This window comes from Monodon monoceros, unplaced genomic scaffold (genome assembly GCF_005190385.1).
Source record: "Monodon monoceros isolate NGI ecotype Baffin Bay Population unplaced genomic scaffold, NGI_Narwhal_1 Super_Scaffold_12, whole genome shotgun sequence".
Classification (NCBI taxonomy): Eukaryota; Metazoa; Chordata; class Mammalia; order Artiodactyla; family Monodontidae; genus Monodon; species Monodon monoceros.
The window spans coordinates 37,285,520-37,309,822 of NW_021703768.1; the positions used below are offsets into that span (position 1 = coordinate 37,285,520).

The 24,303-nt window shown below is 34.8% G+C and overlaps 1 long non-coding RNA gene across 1 annotated transcript in view; it reads left to right on the plus strand.

The window, feature by feature from the left end:
• Window positions 1-24,303, plus strand: part of LOC114893338 — a 196,541-nt gene that overhangs the window by 93,914 nt on the left and 78,324 nt on the right. Inside the window, exon 3 of the long non-coding RNA XR_003792864.1 lies at window positions 18,416-18,467. This is a non-coding gene — a long non-coding RNA (uncharacterized LOC114893338). The remainder of the gene's footprint in view (window positions 1-18,415; window positions 18,468-24,303) is intronic.

The following is a 24,303-nucleotide window of genomic DNA, read 5'->3' on the forward strand; positions in this document are numbered from 1 at the left end:
CTAGGAATAAACCTACCTAAGGAGACAAAAGACCTGTATGCAGAAAATTATAAGACACTGATGAAAGAAATTAAGAATGATACAAACAGATGGAGAGATATACAATGTTCTTGGATAGGAAGAATCAACATTGTGAAAATGACTCTACTACCCAAAGCAATCTACAGATTCAATGCAATCCTTATCAAAGTACCACTGGAATTTGTCACAGAACTAGAACAAAAATATTTCACAATTTGTATAGAAACACAAAAGACCCTGAATAGCCAAAGCAATCTTTTTTTTTTTTTTTTTTTTTTGCCGTACACGGGCCTCTCACTATTGTGGCCTCTCCCATTGTGGAGCACAGGCTCCGGACATGCAGGATCAGCGGCCATGGCTCATGGGCCTAGCTGCTCCACGGCATGTGGGATCTGGACCGGGGCACGAACCCATGTCCTCTGCATCAGCAGGTGGACTCTCAACCACTGCGCCACCAGGGAAGCCCAACCAAAGCAATCTTGAGAAAGAAAAATGGAGCTGGAGGAGTCAGGCTCCCAGACTTCAGGCTATACTACAAAGATGCAGTAATCAAGAGAGTATGTTACTGGCACAAAAACAGAAATATAGATCAATGGAACAGGATAGAAAGCCCAGAGATTAACCCACGCACATATGGTCACCTTATTTTTAATAAAGGAGGCAAGAATATACAATGGAGAAAAGATAGCCTCTTCAATAAGTGGTGCTGGGTATACTGGGCAGCTACATGTAAAAGAATGAAATTAGAACACTCCCTAGCACCATACACAAAGATAAACTCAAAATGGATTAAAGACTGAAATGTAAGGCCAGACACTACAAAACTCTTAGAGGAAAACATAGGCAGAACACTCTATGACATAAATCACAGCAAGATCCTTTTTGACCCACCTCCTAGAGAAATGGAAATAAAAACAAAAATAAACAAATGGAACCTAATGAATCTTAAAAGCCTTTGCATAGTAAAGGAAACCATAAGCAAGACAAAAAGACAACCCTCAGAATGGGAGAAAATATTTGCAAATGAAGCAACTGACAAAGGATTAATTTCCAAAATTTACAAGCAGCTCATGCAGCTCAACATCAAAAAAACAAACAACCCAATCCAAAAATGGGCATAAGACCTAAATAGACATTTCTCCAAAGAAGATATACAGATTGCCAACAAACACATGAAAGGATGCTCAACATCACTAATCATTAGAGAATTGCAAATCAAAACTACAATGAGGTATCACCTCACACCAGTCAGAATGGCCATCATCAAAAAATCTACAAACGATAAATGCTGGAGAGAGTGTGGAGAAAAGGGAACCCTCTTGCACTGTTGGTGGCAATGTAAATTGATACAGCCACTATGGAGAGCAGTATGGATGTTCCTTAAAAAACTAAAAGTAGAACTACCATATGATCCAGCAATCCCACTACTGGGCATATATGCTGAGAAAACAATATCTCAGAAAGAGACATGTACCACAATGTTTATTGCAGCTCTATTTACAGTAGCCAGGACATGAAAGCAACCTAAGTGTCCATCAACAGATGAATGGATAAAGAAAATATGGCACGTATATACAATGGAATATTACTCATCCATAAAAAGAAACGAAATTGAGTATTTGTAGTGAGGTGGATGGATCTAGAGACTGTCATATAGAGTGAGGTAGGTCAGAAAGAGGAAAACAAATACCATATACTAACACATATATATGGGATCTTAAAAAAAAAAGGCTCTGTAGAAGCTATGGGCAGGACACGAATAAAGACACAGAAGTAGAGAATGGACTTGAGAACACGGGGAGGGGGAAGGGTAAGCTGGGACAAAGTGAGAGAGTGGCATGGACATATATACACTACCAAATGTAAAATAGATAGCTAGTGGGAAGCAGCCGCATATCACAGGGAGATCAGCTCGATGCTTTGTGACCTCCTAGAGGGGTGGGATAGGGAGGGTGGGAGGGAGATGCAAGAGGGAGAAGATATGGGGATATATGAATATGTATAGCTGTTTCACTTTGTTATAAAGCAGAAACTAACACACCATTGTAAAGCAATTGTACTCCAATAAAGACGTTAAAAAAAACCAAACCCTATTTGATGGCAAGCATCACTTCCTGTTATCAAAACAAAACAATCCTGATTTCTTTCACTCAGTTTAGGTAAGCCCATTATATAAAATAAATCATTTTAACATTTTAAGGTACAGTTCAGTGAATTTAAGTACATTCACTTTGTTGTGTAGTCATCATCACCATCCATCCCCAGAACTTATTTTATCTTCCCAACTGGAACACTGTACTGATTAAACACTAACTTCCCATGCAGCCCTCCCTCCAGCCCCTGGCAAGCACCATTCTTCTTTCTGTTTCTATGAATTTGACTTCTCTAAGTACCTGGTATAAGTGGAATTGTACAGTTTTTGTCTTTTTGTGAATGGATATTTCACTTAGCATAGTATCTTTCTTTTTTTTTTTTGGCTGTGCTGTGAGGCACGTGGGATCTCAGTTCCCTGACTGGGGATCCCGCACTCCCTGCAGTGGACGCACAGAGTCTTAACCACTGGACCACCAGGGAATTCCCTAGCATAGTATCTTTAAGGTTCATCCATATTGTAGCATGTGTCAGAATTTCCTTCCTTTTTAAAGGATAAATAATATTCCATTGGAGGTCTATACCACATTCTGTTTTTCCATTCATTAGTTGATGGACACTTGTGTTGCTTGCATCTTTTGGCTAATGTTCAATGATGCTGCTATGAAATGGGTGTACACATACCTGTTCACATTCTTGTTTTCAATTCTTTTACATATATACCCAAATGTGGAATTGCTGGATCTTATGATAATTCTATTCTTAAATTTTTTCAGGAATTGCCATGCTGTTTTCTGTAGCAGCTGCACCATTTTGCATTCCACTAGCAATCCACAAATATTCCAGTTTCTTCACAGCTTCATCAATATTTGTTAATTTTATTGTAGCCATCCTAATGGAAGTGGTATCTTCTTATGGTTTTGATTTATATTTTCCTAATTATTAGTGATGTTGAGTATCTTTTCACATTTATTGGCCATTTGTATATCTTTTTATGAAGAAATGTATATTCAAGTCCTTTGTCCATTTTTAAATTGGGTTACTTGTTTCTTCTTGTTGAGTTGTAGGAGTTTATATATTCTGGACATTAACCCCTCATCAGGTATATGATTTTCAAATATATTCTCCCATTCCATGGGTTGCCTTTTCACTCTGTCAGTAGTGTTCTTTAATACACAAAGATTTTTTTTTAATTTTAATGAAGTCAAATTTATCAATTTTTTTCTTTTGTTGCCCATGCTTTTGGTGTCATATCCAAGAAATCATTGCCATATCCGAAGCCATTAAGTTTTCCCCTTGTTTTCTTCTAAGAGTTTGTATAGTTTTAGTTCTTGGCTTTAAGTCTTTGATACATTTTGAGTTAATTTTTGTATATGGTATAAGGTAAGTGTCCAACTATTTTCTTTCACCTATGGATATCCAGTTTTCCCAACATCATTTTTTGAAAAGATTGTCCTTTACCCATTGGTTTGTAGTTTGAAGTGCACAAATTACGCTTGAGGTATACAAAGTGTACCTACCTGGTTAAGTTTACTGCTAAGTATTAATACTTTATTCTTTTTGATGCTATTGTAAATTGAATTGTTTTCTTAATTTTTATGTTGTTCATTGTTAGTGTATAGAAATGCGGATGATTTTTGTGTGTGGATTTTGTATGCTGCAACTTTGCTGAATTCATTTTAGTTCTAATGGTATTTTTGCATGTGGAATTTTGAGAGTTTTCTACATATCACTGGAACAGTGAAAATTTCTCTTCTTCCTTTTCAATTTGGATGCCTTTTACTTGTTTTTCTTGACTAATTGCTAGGACTTCTAATACTATGTTGAATGGAAATGACAGAAGTGGGTATCCTTGCCTTGATCATGATCTTAGAGGAAAAGCTTTTAGTCTTTCACCGCTGACTGTAGTGTTAGCCGAAACCTTTAGTTATTTTTAAATATTATTATTTCATGGCTCAATTTCCTTCAAATATGAGATCATGCTGTGGTATTTTCGTTTCCATTAAGACATTCTTCTGTTCAAAAAGTGACTTGTTAGAATGTATTCTCTCTCTTGGTTAGTAGATATCTAACAAGATATGGTATGAGTGCATCCGACTGTGTGCACTTCATTGCTATTCCTCTTGTTGTTGTCTTGTTGTTGATATTCCCTATACTACCTTCCCAAGCTAAATTCATCCCCAGATACCCTTGGTTTACCAACATTCCCTCCTCTTGGGCTCAAATGGGAATCTCATTTTCCTCCTTTGGATTATTTCACTCTGTTATTTGGCCACACTTCAGACCTAAATACTCAGTTTATATGGCATTAATTTGTTCCCATTGGTAGGCAGTAAAAGTAACTTAGCACCTAGGTTCTCTCTCTTCAGTTAGATTAAGTTTTGTTTGTGTGGTGAATCCAGTACTTTGCAAGCAGTAGGTTCCAATAAATGTTGACTGAAGGCTGGCTGAGGCCTGCGAAGTAATTTCATTATCACAGCAATCACATCACAACAGTCACCAACAAATGCTGCTACTTAAGACAGTAGCATTTCACAGCTGCTAATAAGTCCTGTGAGAAAGTACAGCTGTTGACTATCATTGAGGATAACAAAAACATTCTGGTAAGAGCCGGAGGCAGGAAAAAGAACAAGTGCACGGAAAAGAAAATATAGATCTGCTTGTAATTTTAGAAGTATTTTAAAGAAGATATAACTGTATAGCACGCTATTATTTTTTTTAAAAAGTAGCAATTGCAACCAAATTGAATTAAAATATAAAAACTGAATTTTACTTATTTTAATGTCTGAAATGATCTCTCATATATTTATTTTATAAATCTAAGTTATAAAAATGTCATAAAATGATTTAAGCTAGAACTGAAAAAAAAAAGAATTTAAGTGGAACTGAAGTTACATTTTACCTAAGGCTCTAGGACAACCTCAACATATTTTCTAAAAGAAGTCAAAGTTTTTTCAAGTCACCACTGAAAATTAACTCACAGTGGTATATAAAAACTATAGTCTGGATTTCCTTTTGATAATATAGTAACTGATATAATGAATATTTAATTTCTTTAAAAAATAAACTAGCACCTACTTTCAGCCAATTCATTCTAATTTAAAGAAAATCAAGAATCAGTAGCTGTAAAACAATGGCAATTACTTTCTGACGTTATTATTGATTTCAGTAAAAACTCCAAACCACATGTTTCTAAGGAAAATAAAAGAAAAAACAGTCTGGAAATAATAGGCAGGGAGAAATCTAGGTGACCTGAACATTTTTTTCTTCTAGTTTTATTAAGATATAATTGACATATAAAGCAGAAACTAACACACCATTGTAAAGCAATTATACCCCAATAAAGATGTTAAAAAAAAAAAAAGATATAATTGACATACAGTACTGTATAAGTTTAAGGTGTACAGCATAATGATTTGACTTACATCATGAAATGACTATCACAATGTTTAGTGAACATCCGTCATCTTATATAGATACAAAGTTAAAGGAATAGAAAACAATTTTTTCCTTGTGATGAGAACTCAAGATTTACTCTCTTAACAACTTTCACATAAAATATACAGAAGTGTTAATTATATTTATCATGTTGTACATCATATCCCTAGTACCTATTTATCTTAAACCTGGGAGTTCGTACCTTTTGGATGCCTTCATCCAATTCACCCTCCCCCCATCCCCCGTCTCTGGTAAAGACGAATCTGATCACTTTTTCTATGGGTTTGTTTGTTTGTTTTTGAAGTATAATCACATAACATAGTGATTTGGTATTTCTATATATTTCAAAATGATTACCACAGTAAGTGTAGTTACACTATTTCACCATACAAAGATATTACATAGTTATTGACTATATTCCCCATACTGTACTATGCATACTTATGACTCGTTTATTTTGCACCTGGAGACTTGTACCTCTTAATCCCCATTCACCTATTTCTCCCATTCCCTTACATCCCTCTGCTCTACCAACTACTGGTTTGTTTTCTATATCTATGAGTCTGTTACTGTTTTGTTATGTTTATTTGTTCCTTTTGTTGTTTAGATTCCACATATAATTGAAATCATACAGTATTTGTCTTTTTATGTCTAATTTCACTTAGCATAATGTCCTCTAGGTCCATCCATGTTGTTGCAAATCGTAAGATTTCATTCATTTTGATGGCTGAGTAGTATTCTATCATTTATACAACATCTTTATTCATTCATTTATTAATGGGCACTTAGGTTGCTTCCATATCTTGTCTATTGTAAATAATGCTTCAATGAACATACATATTTTTGAATTAGTGTTTTTATTCTCTTCAAATAAATACCCAGGAGTGGAGTTGCTGGATCATACAGTAGTTATATTTTTTTTGCGGCATGTGGGCCTCTCACTGTTGTGGCCTCTCCCGTTGGGGAGCACAGGCTCCGGACGCGCAGGCTAAGCAGCCATGGCTCACGGGTCTAGCTGCTCCGTGGCATGTGGGATCTTCCCGGACCGGGTCACGAACCCGCGTCCCCTGCATCAGCAGGAGGACTCTCAACCACTGTGCCACCAGGGAAGCCCAGTAGTTATATTTTTAATTTTTTGAGGAATCTCTGTACTGTTTTCCTTAGTAGATACACCACTTTACATTTTCAGCAATAGTGCAGTTGGTTTCCTTTTCTCCACATTTTCGCCAGCACTTGTTTTCTGTTATCATTTTGATAATAGCCATTCTGACAGGTATGAATTTATATCTCATTGTGGTCTTGATTTTCATTTCCCTGATAAGTAGTGATGTTGAGGATGTTTTCATGTGCCTGTAGGCCATCTGTGTGTCTCTGCCCATTTTTTAATTGGGTTGTTTGCTTTTTGGATGTTGAGTTGTATGAGTTCTTTGTATATTTGGGATATTAACCCCTTGTCAGATATATTCTTTGAAAATATCTTCTCCCATTCAGTAGATGGCCATTTTGTTTTGTTGATTTCCTTCACTGTGCAGAAACTTTTTAGTTTGATGTAGTCCCATTTGTTTAGTTTTTCTTTTGTTTCCCTTGCCTGAGGAGACATATCCAAAAAAATAATTTCTAAGACCGATGTCAAAGAGCTTACTGAACATTTTAATTTACAGTGCATTGTTCTAAAGCAATGGTTTTTAATGTATTTATAGAAATATTTGAGAATGTGTTTGATAATATGTTAAGCTGTAGGACATTTAAAGAGCTTTTTATGTAGCTAAAAAGAGAAATTTGGAAATGTAAGCCCTTTTTATAGTAACATATATCATGGATTTCAGCATTCTTAGTATTTTTTAAATGGAGCTACGTTATTAACTTTGCCTACATTTAGAAAGGATATGCTCCATGTCAAATAGGTTGGGGAAAGAGGAATGGAATTTGATGCCTATTAATAGATGGCCATATAAGGGAATATTCCTTAGAGAAGGGGAAGTCATTCATTCAGCCACATTTCACAGAAAATTCCAAAATGGCCCCAATATTTTTTTCATTATGTCCAGAAAGGAACCAAATAAACAAAGTTGAACTTCATGAGTTGTCACAAAGGTGGAATTCATCTCAACGCTTGTGGTGCCTGGAAAGAGGATATTTGTGAAATGTGATTAAATTATTCACAGCCTAAAATTGGTCACTTACATGATGATCCTCAGAGCATCCTGTACACAAGCAAATGCTTTATTAAGATTTAGCAATTTTAGTCAGTGAGCATTTCAGTCATTTAGAGGCAATTTTTCTGTTTTCTGTTCACTTTCTAAGAATAAATATGGCATGTAAATGACCACAGGGAGTTTTATTTTTCTGTGTTAGTTTCTTGGGACACTATCTTTTTGGTCTTTATTTTTAAAAAGGGTGAAAACCAAGGCATCATCTGATTATGAGAGGAACATTGGGCTTTGATTTGTGCTCCACCATGTTCCTGTAGGGGTTTCCTTGGACAAGTCACTTAAACTTTCCTGCCTCAGATTTCCTGCATAAAAAACAAAGATAAAACCATTTGCTCCACTTTTTGAAAGCAAAAAATGAGATCACTCTGTAATACCATAAATTAGCATGTAATTACATAGCTTCTTTTTTAAATTTCAAAGATATTGTTTCAGGGTAGAATGGTATATGAACAACAATAATTGCAATTTACACATTTATTATGTATTAGATACCCTACTAAGCACATGATACTAACCACATGAATTGGGGCTATTATCTCTGTTTTTTAGAGGCATAACTGGGACATAAAAGGCTGAGGAATGTGCTCATAAATGCCTCCTATTACACTATTATGACAATTCTTAATGCTAAATGTACTGTGTGGCCTCATTTTTGGATAAGATAGAAAATATCTGAAACTTGGCTGAACCAGACAGGGGCCATAACATTTACTTGTCTTGGTTAAGCGAGGGTTTTACTGTGTCACATAAGTGGTAAATCAGAAATGTACAGCTTTTGTCTTCCATAGATATCGTCACAGCAGGCTGTGACAGCCTAATATTCCAGCTCTATTCTTGTCTGTTCATTAATTATCTGCTGTATCTAGGTTTTTTTCCTTCTCCCAAGAATACATGTATGAACAACTACGTAATGGCTTAATACCAGATCTGAATGTTTCATTCTGCTGCTAGTGTGCTTTTTCATAGTTCATTGTGGTTCTCCTCTTGCTGTTGAATCTTTTACAGGACAGCTCTGGACTGCCATTGGATGTTTTGGAAGTTCCATGGAACTTTCTAGATATTTGGGAAAAATATATAAATATCCCTACAGTGCACCTGAGGTATATCCTCTAGAGGAAAGAGAATGGGAACTGCTATCTTGATCCTGGCTTTGCAGGCTGTTCAGCTGCTTATTACTCCAATTTGATTTTAAAGAGATACCTGAGTACATTCCCTCTAAATGTCCACTCGTTTTTTTCTCACTAGGATGTCTGTCCTAAATTTCTAACTGATTTTAGTGAGCTATTCTAAATGACAATAGAAAGCAACATTTTCCTTCAAAACCTAGATTAAGACCAGCTAATCTTTTCACTAGTCCACACAGGTAGCCCATCTAAATTTCAAGTACTTAGAAAAACTCTGAGGGTTCTCATCTACCTACTCAGAGAAGGGATTAGAGGGGAGGATATGAGGGAAGCAAGCTGCCTTTTACTAATTTTTTTTCTGCAAATCTTCCCCTGATCAGTCATCTCCCAGCCTGACCCAGGTGTTCTCTTGAGGGGTCCTCCCCAATGACACCTGTCCTCCCCGTGGAGACTGGAGCAAATGGAGGCTTTTTTCAGGGTTTTGGGGTTGCAAATGCCAAATTCTGCAAGATGGTAGCATGCATGCATGGGTATAAGTACATCTGAAAGCACTGAATGAGTTTGGTGGAGACCTTAGTGATTGAGGTCAAGTTTAAAGGAAGCGGCAGCAACTATTCAGTCCCAGGAGATTTGTGGTAAGGAAATGCAGGCTCAGTTATAGAAAATCTGCAGGATTTTTCAGGAGAAACCAGAAATGCAGATTTTTTTTTTTTAATTATGAAATCCTCCACTTTTTAAGAACTGTTTCATGTGTTATGTAAACAAAAAGATGTGGCTAAAGAAAATAAGTCTAAGCCCTTAATTTGCCCAGTGGGCTCCAAACTTGTGGCCTCTGCAATAAGAAGTAACAATTATTATGTCTGATGACAGGTCAAGCACAGTGCTCAGTGGTTTACATAACTTATCTTAAAAAATTTCTTTTCTGTTTGTGTGTATGTGTGTATCCATGCATCCATGCATCCATGCATGTAAGATGTTACTATATATTTCCCTGAAAACTCTTCTCTTGGCTTAGGCAATGATTCTTATTTTTCAATTTGAGCAATTTGCAATGACCTGGTTTAATTCTTACCTGCTCCACACAGACTTCTGTAACAGTGATCTCCTATTTCTGAATTGATTTACATATGTTTTCATGTAAATTTTCATATGTTTCATAGTGATACATTTATATCACTAAGTTGTAATTTAGCAAATACTATTTTATGGAATCTCTTATAACAACTACTTTATCATTCAGCTTTTCTTGAATCTTATGTCTTGTTTCCCAAGATAGATTATAAGCTTTTTTAGGAAAAGGAATAGATAGACTTTTTTCTTTGTCTCTTCTAGTGACTAATAATTAATTGAAATATGTACAGGATAGACTTATTAAACATTTGGATGAGTATGTTCAAAGTCAATAACTCTATGCCAAAATATAACTAGATATTTAATTTCTTAGTTAAAATGTAAAAACTATGTTGGGTGCTTGTTAGGCACTGTGTTAAGTGCTTAAAAATCTTATTAGTTGAGTATTATTGGCTCTATTTTATAGAAGCAAAAAAACAAAAAACAAAAACCCAAAACCTTGAGGTTTTACAAAGCAAATATTTTGTCCTAGTCACATACATTATAAGTTGCAGAGCTGGTATGTATTTTAATATTAAAAGCACTCATAATAGGCATCAACATGGGTGTGAAATATGTAATCAAAAAATAAAAGTGCTCCGAACCAGGAGAGTAATCATCCACAACTCAGCAAAGAGTAGCATGAAAAGAATTTAAATACATGTGTTGCAAGTTTCTGTCTCAGGGAACTGTAGATACTAATAAATATTTCTTATTCAGAGAACTGACACCAACACTATAGCTATTCTCAACTTTTTAAATAATAAAATGCTCTGTCTTCTCCAACTATCTATCATGGAAAGATTAATACATTCCATCAAAAGCTAACGGCTTGAGTCATAAAAAATAGAATGTTGGAATTAGAAGGGATTTTAGAAACTGTCTAACCTATTCATTAGCAAATGAGGAATATAGACCCAGGAAGGGATGTACGCACTTGTATCCTACCTAGAAAATAGTAAAACATAGAAAATAGTAAAACCAGTGCTGTTTTCTTCATAGAAAATAAATTTTTAAAATTTCAATAACCTATATAAGAGTGCTTGGATCTCATCTACTGATTGACAAATGCAAAGAGAACAAATGCAAATGAATTGTCAACAGCTAATTCCTTATCCTGATTGATAGCAGTTGTCCTCGATATTGATCTGAGCCAGCTGGATGGAAGAAGTTACTGTAGATGAAGCTTGTAGCAGATAATCAAATAATGCAGAAACTGTCTAGGTCCTAGTCTCTAATAAATATAACTTAGCTCTTCAAGACCAGGAATTCCATCTTGCCTGTTTTGACTTTCCAGGAAATAGCTGAATGCATAATACTTGTAGCTGAAAGGAATGGTAGATGCTTTCCTTCTGCTTCTGCTCCAATTAATGTTTAATGATTGCTTTCTGTGTGTTAGACATTGTGCCTTGAGCTTTTGCCTATATTAATCTCACTTAATCCTCACCAAAAACAAACAGAGAGAAGGGGAGAGGGGCAAGATAGTAGTAGGGGATTAAGAGATACAAACTACTATGTATAAAATAAATAAACAACAAGGATGTATGTCCAGCACAGGGAAATATAGCCATTATTCTGTAATAACTGTAAATGGAATATAATCTATAAAAATGTTGAATCATTATGCTGTATACATGAAACTAATATCGCAAAGCAACTATACTTCAATTAAAAAAAAAAAAGCTTGTGAGATAAGTATCATCCCCATTTTACAAATAAGGACACAAGTTTAGAAGTGGTAATTCTCCCAAAACCTATAATTAGTAAAACTGATTCTAAAACACTTGATTCCAAGTCTAGAACTCTTTAAGCCATACTTCTCTTTCTCTCACACTGTCTCTTAAAAACATTTGTATCTGAAGCTGTCTGAGCAAACATCATACCATTTATCAGACTATTGAGTATTCATTACAGTGTAAGCAGTGTTCTGAACGTCTCAGCTGGAGCTGACTTGATGATGATAACAAGACTAAGAGCTGATTTTTGAACAGACACCCTAGACCTAAGCATCTAAACAAGTATTACCCCTCACTCGGAGGTGGTACTGTTCAGTCAGGGAAGAGCCATAGAGTTTTTAAGACAGCAACAAGATAAAACATTGTTTTTTCCTTATGAAAAGCCATAGATATTTATAAAGCCCCATCCTAGGAGGACCAAGATACATAATATAACAAAAAACACTCAGGTCAATGTCTAAGGAATTATATAATGCTGAAAGGATAAAATGGTATTCTTGTCTTGACCCTGAACTCCTGGACAGCAGGGACCGAGTTTCCTTTATCACTATAAAACCAGGTAAATGACAGATGTTCAACATGTTGGTGGCTGAATCTGAAACTAATTGTAAAAATGGTAAAGATAATAATATAAGTTTCTATGTCCTCTCTTCCTGTTCTACAGGCTAAGCGGGTAAAGGTATAACCGGGTAAAAGTGTATCAGATGGACAAAGGTTAAAAAAAATTTAGTCTTGGCTTTTTATCAAATTTAATGATTTAATGATTTATTGATTTAATGATTTAATGATTATTATGAAAATATTCTTGGTAGAAACAAACAAACTTAATTACAGTTTTATTTAAGAGTAACAGAAAGGTGCATAGAAAAAAAAAATGCCTTCTCATCTTCAGTAACCAGTATTTCTAAGACTTTGCAGAAAGCAGTTTGATATTCATTAAAGTATATGGTTAATCTAGCTGTTCTGTCATTTACATTCCTGTGTTTGCTGTGATTACATTCCTGTGTTTGCAGTTAGTGTCATCTTTAAATCACCTAGATATTTAAATAAAATTTAAAAAGATGACTTCATTAGTTAGCTGTAGAGATCTACATAGCGTACTGTGCAGGCCTGACTTTTGAGAGCAGATATAAAAAGCAGCACAAACTGGGTTAATTTAAACTCAAACAAAAGGTCAGCTGGCAAAAAAGTAAAGACCTCTCTGACCTCTTGTTCAAATCCTGGAAGCTATAAATCCCACTAAACTACTTAGGGCTTTATTAAGCAAGGCCAACAAAAGATAATCAACATTGTAATTATTGTTCAATTATAGGCGGAATAATAAGCCTGGTTTTTATTTGTCAAAGCAACAGGCCTTATGTCATTTGTAAAACCATTTTAATGAATAGTAGAAAGCTGTAGGTTACATAGCAATTAAAGAAAAATCATAAAACCAAACACTTAAAATTGGTTCAAACCTTGACAGTATCCGTTAAGCCTTTTGAAAGTCAAGGTTACAAGGGTAACTAAAATGCAAAATTTAAGGACAAAATCTATTCAGGTTTCACAATCTCCAGTGTCTCATTTTTATCAAAAAGTTCAGCCAAAGAGGGAAGGAAAATTGAAAAACCTGTAGGACTCCAAACCGCAAGTTAAGTGACCTTGGTTTTTCCTTGTCAAGTGTCTCAAAAACAAGAAGCAGGATGTTCTGTAAACCAAAAGTTGAAAATCTGGGTAACACTTTATGGTGTATTTTATAAGTACTTAAAACAAAAAAACAATTAATAAATGACTGGAAGAAAATTTTGTTCTTAATTATTTTAAGATGTATTTGTGTTTCATTGCTCATGCAACACATAATGCAATGTGTTTTATAAGGCCCTTAAAACTGATTATTAAATAATTTTAAAGCACTAATTTTCTTGAAAGCCTGCTAAGTTATTACCTCTAAATCATTGAGTGGAAATAATTTTGAAAATAAATTTTTATTGAATTCTTACATATAATATTTTGTAAGTATTGATAGTATGTGTTTCTTTTGTAAATAAAAATTATAGAGAAGTCTGTAGTTAACAATTTCCTTTTCTAAATATATTTCTGTTATTGATTAAGAAGTTAAAAATGGAAAAATAGAATGACACCTTTTGAAAACAATTGAATCTTTCTTGAAATATAAACTGCTTATTTTTCTGTCAGAATATATGTTTTAAATTTCAAAAATCTGTGTTTTTAGATTTGCATTATAATTGAACAGCTTTTAAGTGAGCAATCCCCAAGGTTATAGAAACCTTGTATAATCAACCTATTGGAGAAACTTCATAAACACAAAGCAAAACTTCAAACCCTTCAGTACATTCCTACAACCTAAATTGAAGAGAAAAAGCATGTCATGATAAAGTGAGAATAGTGTCCTCTGGTCTCTGGGATTTGGGTTGGTTTTGTGTTGGTTGAGAGAAAGAGGAAGCTTTCTGTGGCAAATATGGAACCCACTGAAACCTCTTGGTTTTGGCATTTCAACCAGGACTCAAACCTCTGGCAAAACATAACATTCTGTTTCTAAGAAAAGAGGTTTACAAAGCTCAGAAAACCTTGGGAATCAAATGGTTCTTACAAAACAACATTTTGATAATTTAAGTGTAAATGAATCAGAAACATATGGATTAAATTTCTATTAAAATACACATGGGTTGAAAAATTAACAGTGAAAGTGCTTGGCAAGATGAGTTTTTAGTTTTACTGAATCCAAAAGTTTTGAAAATGCCTGCTAAGGTGATAACTTAGCAGGCTTTCAAGAAAATTAGTGCTTTAAAATTTTTTAATAATCAGTTTTAAGGGCCTTGCAAAACACATTGCATTATGTGTTGCATGAACAATGAAGCACAAATACATCTTAAAATAATTAAGAACAAAATTTCAAGTTGACAAACCCAAGGCACAGATGGATTCTTCAGCGTTTCATTGGTAGTACCAACCAACTCTGACCTCAGATACTGTGGATATCTACCCCATTCAAAAGGTGAGTCAGATACTGCCTCAGTCTCTTCTGGCTGCTATAACAAAATACCATAGACTGGGTGGTTCATAAACAGCAAACATTTATTTCTCACAGTTCCAAAGGCTAGAACATCCAAGATCCAAGTGTCAGAAGATTCGGTGTCTGGTGAAGGCCTGCTTCCTGGTTTATAGACAGCCATTTTCTTGCTGTGTCCTCACATGACAGAAGGCGCAAGGAAGCCCTCTGGGGTCTCTTTTACAAGGGCACTAATACCGTTCATGACAGCTCCACCCATGACTTAATCACCCCCAAAGGCCCCACAGCCAAATGCCATCTCATTGGGCGGTAGGATTTAACATATGAACGGAGGGTACACCAACAACTCAGGCATAATAGTTTTAATTATACATTAAGTTATAGAATGTTCTACTTATTTCTAAATCTTAAAATCATTGTATAATCATTCCAGAAAAATAGAAAGAGCTTCCAGGAATTCAAAACCATGTCTAATATCTTCCTACTTATGCAAAACTCAGAAATCCTGGTTATGACAAATGCAAATGTTTTCTAAAGTGTGGAATATAGGTCAGCTGTGTCAGAAATACCTAGGTTTTTATTTAAAATGTAGACTCCTGGTTCTTTTTTCAGATCCACCCTATCAAAGGCTTTGGAGGCAGGGCTGGGCATCTCCATATTATACAAGCTCTGATTTATATGCCCTCCAAATGTTGAGAATCACATCAGTAATACATGAGGCAGGTACTCCTAGGTCTCATGAAGGAAGGGTACCATCATTTTCTGAGTGGCTAACTTGAGTGTCACATTGGTTTGATTTCTATACTGAAAGACCCCCATGGGCAGGAACTGTCGACTCACACTCACCATTGCACGCTCAACACAGTGCCAGTCATAAGGTAGAAAAAAACACACGTGTCCTAATAAATTCAATGAACCAAAACGTATAATTTTTTCTTTAAAACTTTTGCACGCAAGAATATACTTTGAGGGCTTCCCTAGTGGCACAGTGGTTAAGAATTGCCTGCCAATACAGGGGACATTGGTTTGAGCCCTGGTCTGGGAAGATCCCACATGCTGTGGAGCAACTAAGCCCGTGTGCCACAACTACTGAACCTGCGCTCTAGAGCCCGCAAACCACAACTACTGAACCCACGTGCCACAACTACTGAAGCCCACGTGCCTAGAGCCCATGAGCAATGAGAAGCTCGTGCACCACAAGGAAGAGTAGCCCCCGCTCACTGCAACTAGAGAAAGCACGTGTACAGCAACAAAGACCCAATGCAGCCAAAAATAAATAAATAAAATAAAATAATTTAAAGAAAGAAAGAATATACTGTGAGATAATTCTGAAGGGTCATGATAGTTATTAAATACTCCTCTATTCAACATTTTATTTTCTATTTTTACTATTGGATCTTAAAATGTAAATGCAAGAATGTGTAGGTAGCTTTGTTTATATACCAGAATTACAGAGAAATGGCTTAAAACATATTGTAGCTTTTCTCTGAGTAATATCAATCCACCTAAATTGATCCTCCTCTGCTAAATCTCATGAATAATTCTGTCAAGGGAGTAAATGTTAAATCCAGGATACAGTATCTTTACAAAGTTACTTGCTTAATGACTCTCTGTCTGTATCTGGTATCGCAGGAACAAGCAGAAAGTTTATCCCTGTAAGGTGATACTATGAAAGAAAAATAAGTGATGAATCACAACCAGTTAAAATATTTATGCCAAAAGGTACAAAGAAATGTAATGACAGGCAAGAAAATATTTTAATACCTGTGATTATTAAAAGCATTATTTTTAGGTACAATAGTTGCATATATGTTTTTCTCTGTTTATAAAATGAGTCACGTTTATTAATATTTGGGGGAAAAAAACCCAATGTATGAATAAGAAATCCTCTCACAACCCAGAATCAATACAAATGCTAACAATCTGATAACTATCCCCCCATCACACTACCTTGATGTACAAATACATCAAATGTATTTGTATGTCTGTTCACACACACAGATACACACACACACACATTTTAATTTATTTTAATTTTATATTGGACTATAGTTTATTTACAATGTTGTGTTAGTTTCAGGTGTACAACAAGGTGATTCAGTTATACATATACATCTGTCTATTCTTTTTCAAATTCATTTCCCATTTAGATTATTACAGAATATTGAGCAGAGTTCCCTGTGCTATACATTAGGTCCTTGTTGGTTATCTACTTTAGTGTGTATACGACCATCCCAAACTCCCAATTTATCCCTCCCCCTCACCTTTCCCCTTTGGTAACCATAAGTTTGTTTTCTATGTTTGTGAGTCTGTTCCTGTTTTGTAAAGAAGTTCATTTGTATCATTTTTTTTAGATTCCGCATATAAGAGATATCATATGATATTTGTCTTTCTCTGACTTACTTCACTTAGTATGATGATCTCCAGGTCCACCCATGTTGCTGCAAATGGCATTATTTCATTCTTTTTAATGGCTGAGTAATATTCCATCTTTCTTTATCCATTCCTCTCCTCTGTCAATGGACATTTAGGTTGCTTCCATGTCTTGGTCACAGATTTGTAAAATATCCTAAAATATGGACTTATAATTACAAATGTATTTTAAAATTAATCCAACAGTGATATTTTCCTGCATTCATAAGTATTCCTTATTTTAATGATTACACAATAGCTCATCTAAGTTATTTAACTGTTCCCGGTTTTTGATACATCTAAGTCTCTTGGCAGTTTTACTATTTTAAATATATTCTCTGTTCACTGTTAAAGTGCATTTTAAGGCACATCCTTGATGATCCTAAGATGAACTAAATTTAGAATTGGTAACAATAGTGACTTAAAGCACTTTCTATAGGTCTGACCCTGAGCTTGTAAACATCAGATCATTTATCTCTCACAAGATAGATGTGAGGTAGGTATTAACTTCCAATTTTACATTCTCAGGGTCAAAAAGCTAGTAAGAGGTAAAGTCAGAATAAGAACACAGAACTGGTTTTTTTCCCAAAGCCTGTGTTCTTCATCTTGATAAAATTAATGTGTTAAAGAATGTGCAAAATATTTTTAGGTCAGTACCAAATTGCTCTGCAGAAAGGTGCAGCCAGTTTTTATATTCTATATATGTATCAACAGTGATAATTTGACACAAAAAATAGAAACATAAAATTTTTTTTAACTTCTGTTTTTTCTCATTAATGAAGCTAAATCTTTTTCATGTGTTTATTTCCATTTACATTTCTGTGAAAACTGTTCTTTGCCCATTTTCTTACAGTTCTTTTGCAATAGATTTGTGAAAAAATCACTTAAATTCTTTTTCCCATTTTAATTTTTATATGTTATTTTTCATTTACAGAAGAATTGCATTTTTATGAAACAAAGGAATATTGATTTCCTCTATGCTATTGGTGATATTATGTGTAGCAAGCAGTTCCCTTGTCATATGCACATAAAGTTGTATTTCTATTTTGTTTGCAGTTTTCACATTTAATTTTCTAATTCATCTTGAATTTGTTTTGATATCTAAATACCATTTGTTAAATATTAATTTATTCCTCATTATTTTGGATTAATCCATATATTTTATGAGTTTTCTATGTGAAAAAATATATAACCTGCAAATAAAGAGAGTTTATTTCCTTCCTTCTAAGTTTTATGGTTTTAATTTCTTTTCCTTTTCAGATTGCACTTGCTAAGACCTCCTCCTATACGATGTACAATTGAAGAAATAGTAGTGAGTATTTTCATCTTATTCCTCAGTTTAATGCTTCTTATTGGGGAGTACTTCTAACAGCAGCAGTCTTCTAATTCTCAATTTATTTGTTTATTCTTTTAATAAATATTTATTGAACACCAATTATTTGCTAGCCTCTATTTTAGGTGCTTGGGATACAACTGTGAACAAAATTCCTAGTCTTGAGGAACTCATTGGACAATTATTATAGATTATCTTTTTTAGGTTAAGGACATTCCCTTGTATTGTCAGTTTACTAATTTTTTTTTCATGAATGTGTTGCATTTTGTCAAGTGTTCTTTTCTTTTTTCTGTTCTGATTTTATTGAGATGACTTTTTTCCCCCAATCAGTTAAGGAAGTGATCAACATTTATAGATTTTTCTAATATTAAACCTTCCTTGCATTTCGAGGATAAACACAACTTGATTACAATATATTGCTTTATTACACCCAATTTTTTTTTTTTTTTTTTGCGTTACGCGGGCCTCTCACTATTTTGGCCTCTCCCATTGCGGGGCACAGGCTCCGGACGCACAGGCTCAGCGGCCATGGCTCACGGGCCCAGCCGCTCCGTGGCATGTGGGATCTTCCCGGACCAGGGCACGAACCCGTGTCCCCTGCATCAGCAGGCGGACTCTCAACCACTGCGCCACCAGGGAAGCCCTACACACAATTTTTTGGATAATAGTATGTTGATGAGATTTATTCATGAGTGAAATGGATCCATAATTTTCTTTTCATATTTTAGTTTAGATTCTAATTTTGTTATCAGAATTATATTGACTTTATATAATTGAATAGAGATGATTCCTTCTTATTTTATTTTCCATAGACAGTTATGTTAGATTAGAATAATCTGTTTTTGAAAGTTTGCTAGCACTCAATTGTAAAACCATCTGGAAATGATGTTTGCTCTGTAAGCAGACTTATAATTATGTTTGTGAGTCTGTTATAATTATACCTATATACTTTTATAGGTATAGGACTACTCAGGGTTTCTATTTTTTTTTTAAATCAGTTTTATCCACTTCTTATGTTTTCAAATCTATTGTTATAGCCTATTAATTTTCAGGAGTTTAATTTATTTTCAAATATACGTATTTGAAGCCACATGATTTTCTTGAAACACTTATCTTTAGGACATCTCATAATTTTCATATGCAGGTTTTTATTACTATTTAGTTCTAATATTTTGAAATGTCTATATAATTTCTTCTTTGAACTGTAGGTATATAGAAGAGTGTTTATCAGCCTCATTGAATTGTGACTAGAAAAAAGTATCTGTAGGCTACCTCCATTAAAATTTTTTGAAACTTTCTTTAATGTCTATTGTGAAATAAATTTTTATAACTCTTCTATATATGCTTGAGATTAATGTATATTTTATAGTTGTTAGATGTAGAACTTTCTATATGACCAGCAGATCATTTTAAAATTTATTATTCAAATATTCTATATCTTTGTTGACTTTATCCATTTGACACATAAATGACTAGGAAAAGTTTTTTTAACCCAGCACTATGAAGATGAATGTATTTGTTTTTCATTATAATTCTATCAATTTTGTTTCATATTTGGATGATATATTATTATGTGGACCCATTTAAAATTATTTTATCTTCCTGGTGATTGGTTCTTTACTTATATGGAAAGAACCTCCTCTCTACTCCTAATAATGCTTTTTAATACTTTACCTGATAATAATAGTGTATAGTAAAGAATTTGGCTGTGGTCAAGGAGAAGTCTGGCCTTTGTCACCAGCTCCAGTAAGGAAACCTCTAAAACCTTGGAATTTCCCTAATAGTAACAGTGTCTTTGTTGTTAATGAGGGCCCCTTGAGCAGTACTTCATAGTTTATGCTTATGAGGTGAGTTATGGTGGGTCCCTTGGGCCATGTGGTATTAGCTGGATCTGAGGAGTGGGGCAGGGGTGACAAGATTAATTCAGGCACTTGTGAATTCAATCAACTAATCATGCCTAGGTAATGAAGCCTCAGTAAAAACTCTGGACACTGAAGATGAGGTGAACTTGGGTTGGCAATACTCCATGTGTATTGTCACACAGGAATACTGCAGGCTAACATGCCCTGATGACAATGAAAGCTTTACATTTGGAACTTGCCCAAATTCTGTCCTATGACTGGTTATGATATATCCTTTCCCTGTAATAAACCATACATGTGAGCATGAAAGCTCTCAGTGAATCATATGAGTTCTTCTAGCAAATTATGGAAACTGAGGGTGGTTTTGGGAACCCTCAAACTTGCAGTGTTTAGAAATCTTGGGCAGACTTCATACTCCAGAGGACTGTATCCTCAAATCTTGTTGTTTGGCTAACTCTGGGTAAATAGCTATACCAACTTTATTTATTTTCAGTGCCTTAAAAGTACTCTGTGCTTTGCCTATTCATCCCTTGTCCCCTTCAATTCCTGGCAACCACTGGTATTTTTACTGTCTCTATAGTTTTGCCTTTTACAGAATATCATATACTTGAAATCATACCATATGTAGCCTTTTCAGATTAACATCTTTTGCTTAGTAATATGCATTTAAGGTTCCTCCATGTCTTTTCATAGCTTGATAGCCCATTTCATTTTAGTGTTGAATAATATTACATTGGCTGGGGGTACCACAGCCATTATTTATCCATTCACCTTGGAAGGACAATTAGGTTGCTCTCAAGTTTTGGCAGTTATAAATGAAGCTGGTAAAAACATCTGTGTGCAAGTTTTTCTGTGGACATAATTTTTCAGCTCCTTTGGGTAAGTACCAAAGAGTGTGACTGCTGGATCATATGGTAAGAGTAGGTTTAGTTTTGTAAGAAACCACCAAACTCTCATCCAGAGTGGCTGTACTGTTTTTGCATTTTCACCAGCAGTGAATGAGAGTTCCTGTACTCCACATATTTGTCAGCACTTGGTGTTGTCAGTGTCCTGGATTTTGGCCATTTGCATAGGTGTGTAGTGGTATATCTTCTTTGGTGAGGTATCTGTTAAGGTTTGGGACCTATTTTTTAATCAGGTTGTCTTTTTTCTTATTGTTGCATGTCAAGGGTTCTTTGCACATTTTGGATAATAATGTCTTTTGCAAATATTTTCTCAAAGTCTGTACTTGTCTTCTAATTCTTTGGACATTGTCTTTCACAAAGCAGAAGTTTTTAAGTCTTAATTAAGTCCAACTTTCAGTTATTCTTTTATGGATTTTGCCTTGGTGTTGTGTTTAAAAGGGCATCATCCTACCCATGGTCATCTAGGTTTCCTCCTAAGCTATCCTCTAGGAGTTTTATAGTTTTGTGTTTCACATTTAGATCTATGATTTATTTTGAGCTAATTTTTATGAAGGTTGTAAGGTCTAGATTTATTTATTTTTTTTGCATGTGGATATTCAGTTGTTCCAGCACCATTTGTTGAACAGACTGTCTTTAGTCCATTGTATTGCCTTTGCTCCCTTGTCAATGATCAGTTGATGATATTTATAGGGTGTATTTCTGGGCTCTCTTTTGTGCCATTTATCTATTTGTTTATTCTTCACAAATACCATACTGTCTTGATTACTGCAGCTTTATAGGTTTTTTAGTGTCAGTCCTCCCACTTTGTTTTTCCCCTTCAATATTGTGTGGGCTCTTCTGGGTCTTTTGCCTCTCAATATAAATATTAGAATCAGTTTGTTGATGTCCATAAAATAACTTGCTGGGATATTGACTGGGATTGTATTGAATTGAATCTATAGACCAGATTGAGAAGAACTGACATCTTTACAATATTGAGTCTTTCTACCCATGAACATGGAATATTGTTCCATTTATTTAGTTCTTCTTTGATTTTGTTCATCAGTTTTGTAGTTTTCCTCATACCTATTACTTATTTTGTTAGATTTATAGCTAAGTATTTTATTTTTGTGATGCTAATATAAATGATACTGCATTTTCAATTTCAAATTCTACTTGCTCATATAGAAAAGTGATTGACTTTTGTATATTAACCTTGTATCCTGCAAACTTGCTCTAATTGCTTATTAGTTCCAGGAGGTTTTCTGTTAATTCCTTCAAACTTTTTTCATAGATGATCATGTCATTTACCAACAAAGACATTCTTATTTCTTCTTTCCTAATATGTATACTTTTTTTCCTTTTCTTGTATGATTGCAATAGCTAGGACTCTCCTACACTTTCAAAGGGTAATCCAGGATACTGGATATAGAATTCTAGCTTTTTTCCCCCCAACAGTTTAACTATTTCACTCCATTCTCTTCTTGCTTGTTTGCATGGTTTCTAACCAGAAGTCTGCCATGATTCTTATCTTTATTCCTCTATAGAAACGAATCTCCCCCTCCCTGGCTTCTTTCAAGATTTTCATTTTCTCTTAGTGTTTTTGCAGTTTGAATATGATTTACACCTATACCTAAGGGTGTAGATTTTTGTTATTTATCCTGCTTAGTATTATCTGAGCATCTCAAATCTGTGATTTGGTATTTGTCATAAATTTGGAAATTTCTAAGCCATTATTATTTTAAATATTTCTTTGCTCTATTTTCTCTTTCTGGTATTCCAGTTATGTATGTAATACACCTTTTTAAAAGATCCCACAGTTCTTAGATGTTTTGTCATTGTGGGTTTTTTTTTTTTCTCTTTTCATTTGTGTTAGTTTCCTAGGGCTGCTGTAACAAATTATCACAAACTTGGTGGCTTAAATCAACAGAACTTTATTTGCTCAGAGCTATGGGGTCCAGAATTACAGTGTCACCAGGGCTGCATTCTTTCTGAAGTCTCTAGGGAAGAACCTTCACTTGCCTCTTTTAGCTTCTGGGGGGTGATTGCAATTTTTGCTGTATTTTAGCTTATAGGTACATTATTCTAATCTCTGCTTCCATTTTCACATCCCTTTCTCCCCCATCTCTGTGTCTTAAATCTGTTGCCTTTTTCTTATAAGGAAAAGATTTAGGGCCCACTCTAAATCCAGGATGATCTCATCTTATTATCCTTGATTCCATCTGCAAAGACCTTTTTACCACATAAGGTGACATTCACAAGTTCTAGAAGTTAGGGCTTAAACCTCTCTTTTGGGGCAATGACCTTCAACTCACTACTACATTTCATTTTGGGAGGTTTCTATTGACCTATCGCCAAGCTCACTGATCTTTTTTTGGCTGTGTGTGTTTTTTTTAATACAATTTTTAATTCCTGTGTTTTTATATGTTAACTTTTAATTGCTTCCTTAATTTTTAAAAATATGTAATATATATTATATCCATATTCTGTAACTCTCACTTTCAACATCTGTGTAGCTTGGGTGTTGTATTAGTTTTTTGGGGCTGCCATTACAAAATACCATAGACTAGGTGATTTAAACAACAAAAATTAGTTTTCTGACAATTCTAGAGTCAAGAAGTCTGAGATCAGGCTGCCAGCACAACTGAGTTCTGGTGAGAACTCTCTTCCTGGCTTGTAGAAGGCCACTTTCTCACTGTGATCTCACATGGCACAGAAAGAGCACTGGTGTCTCTTTCTTTCCTTTAAGAGACTGGTGTCTCTTCCTTTTCTTATGGGCACTAATTCCATCATGAGGGCCCCACCCTCATGATCTCATCTGAATCTAATCACTTTCCAGAGGTCTCACCTTCAAATACCATTACACTGGGGGGTGGGTAGGGCTTCAAATATGAGTTTTGAGAGGACACAATTCAGTTCACAGCAGGTGTCTAAATAACTTGCATTTATTTCTGTCCTTTCTTACTCACAGTAGCTGCTTTGGGAGTATGCTGATAGGAACACTCCTTACCCAGGATCACTTCAGTGCTCCTCAAGGCAAGATCAGCTTTTCCACCTTCCTGTCATTCT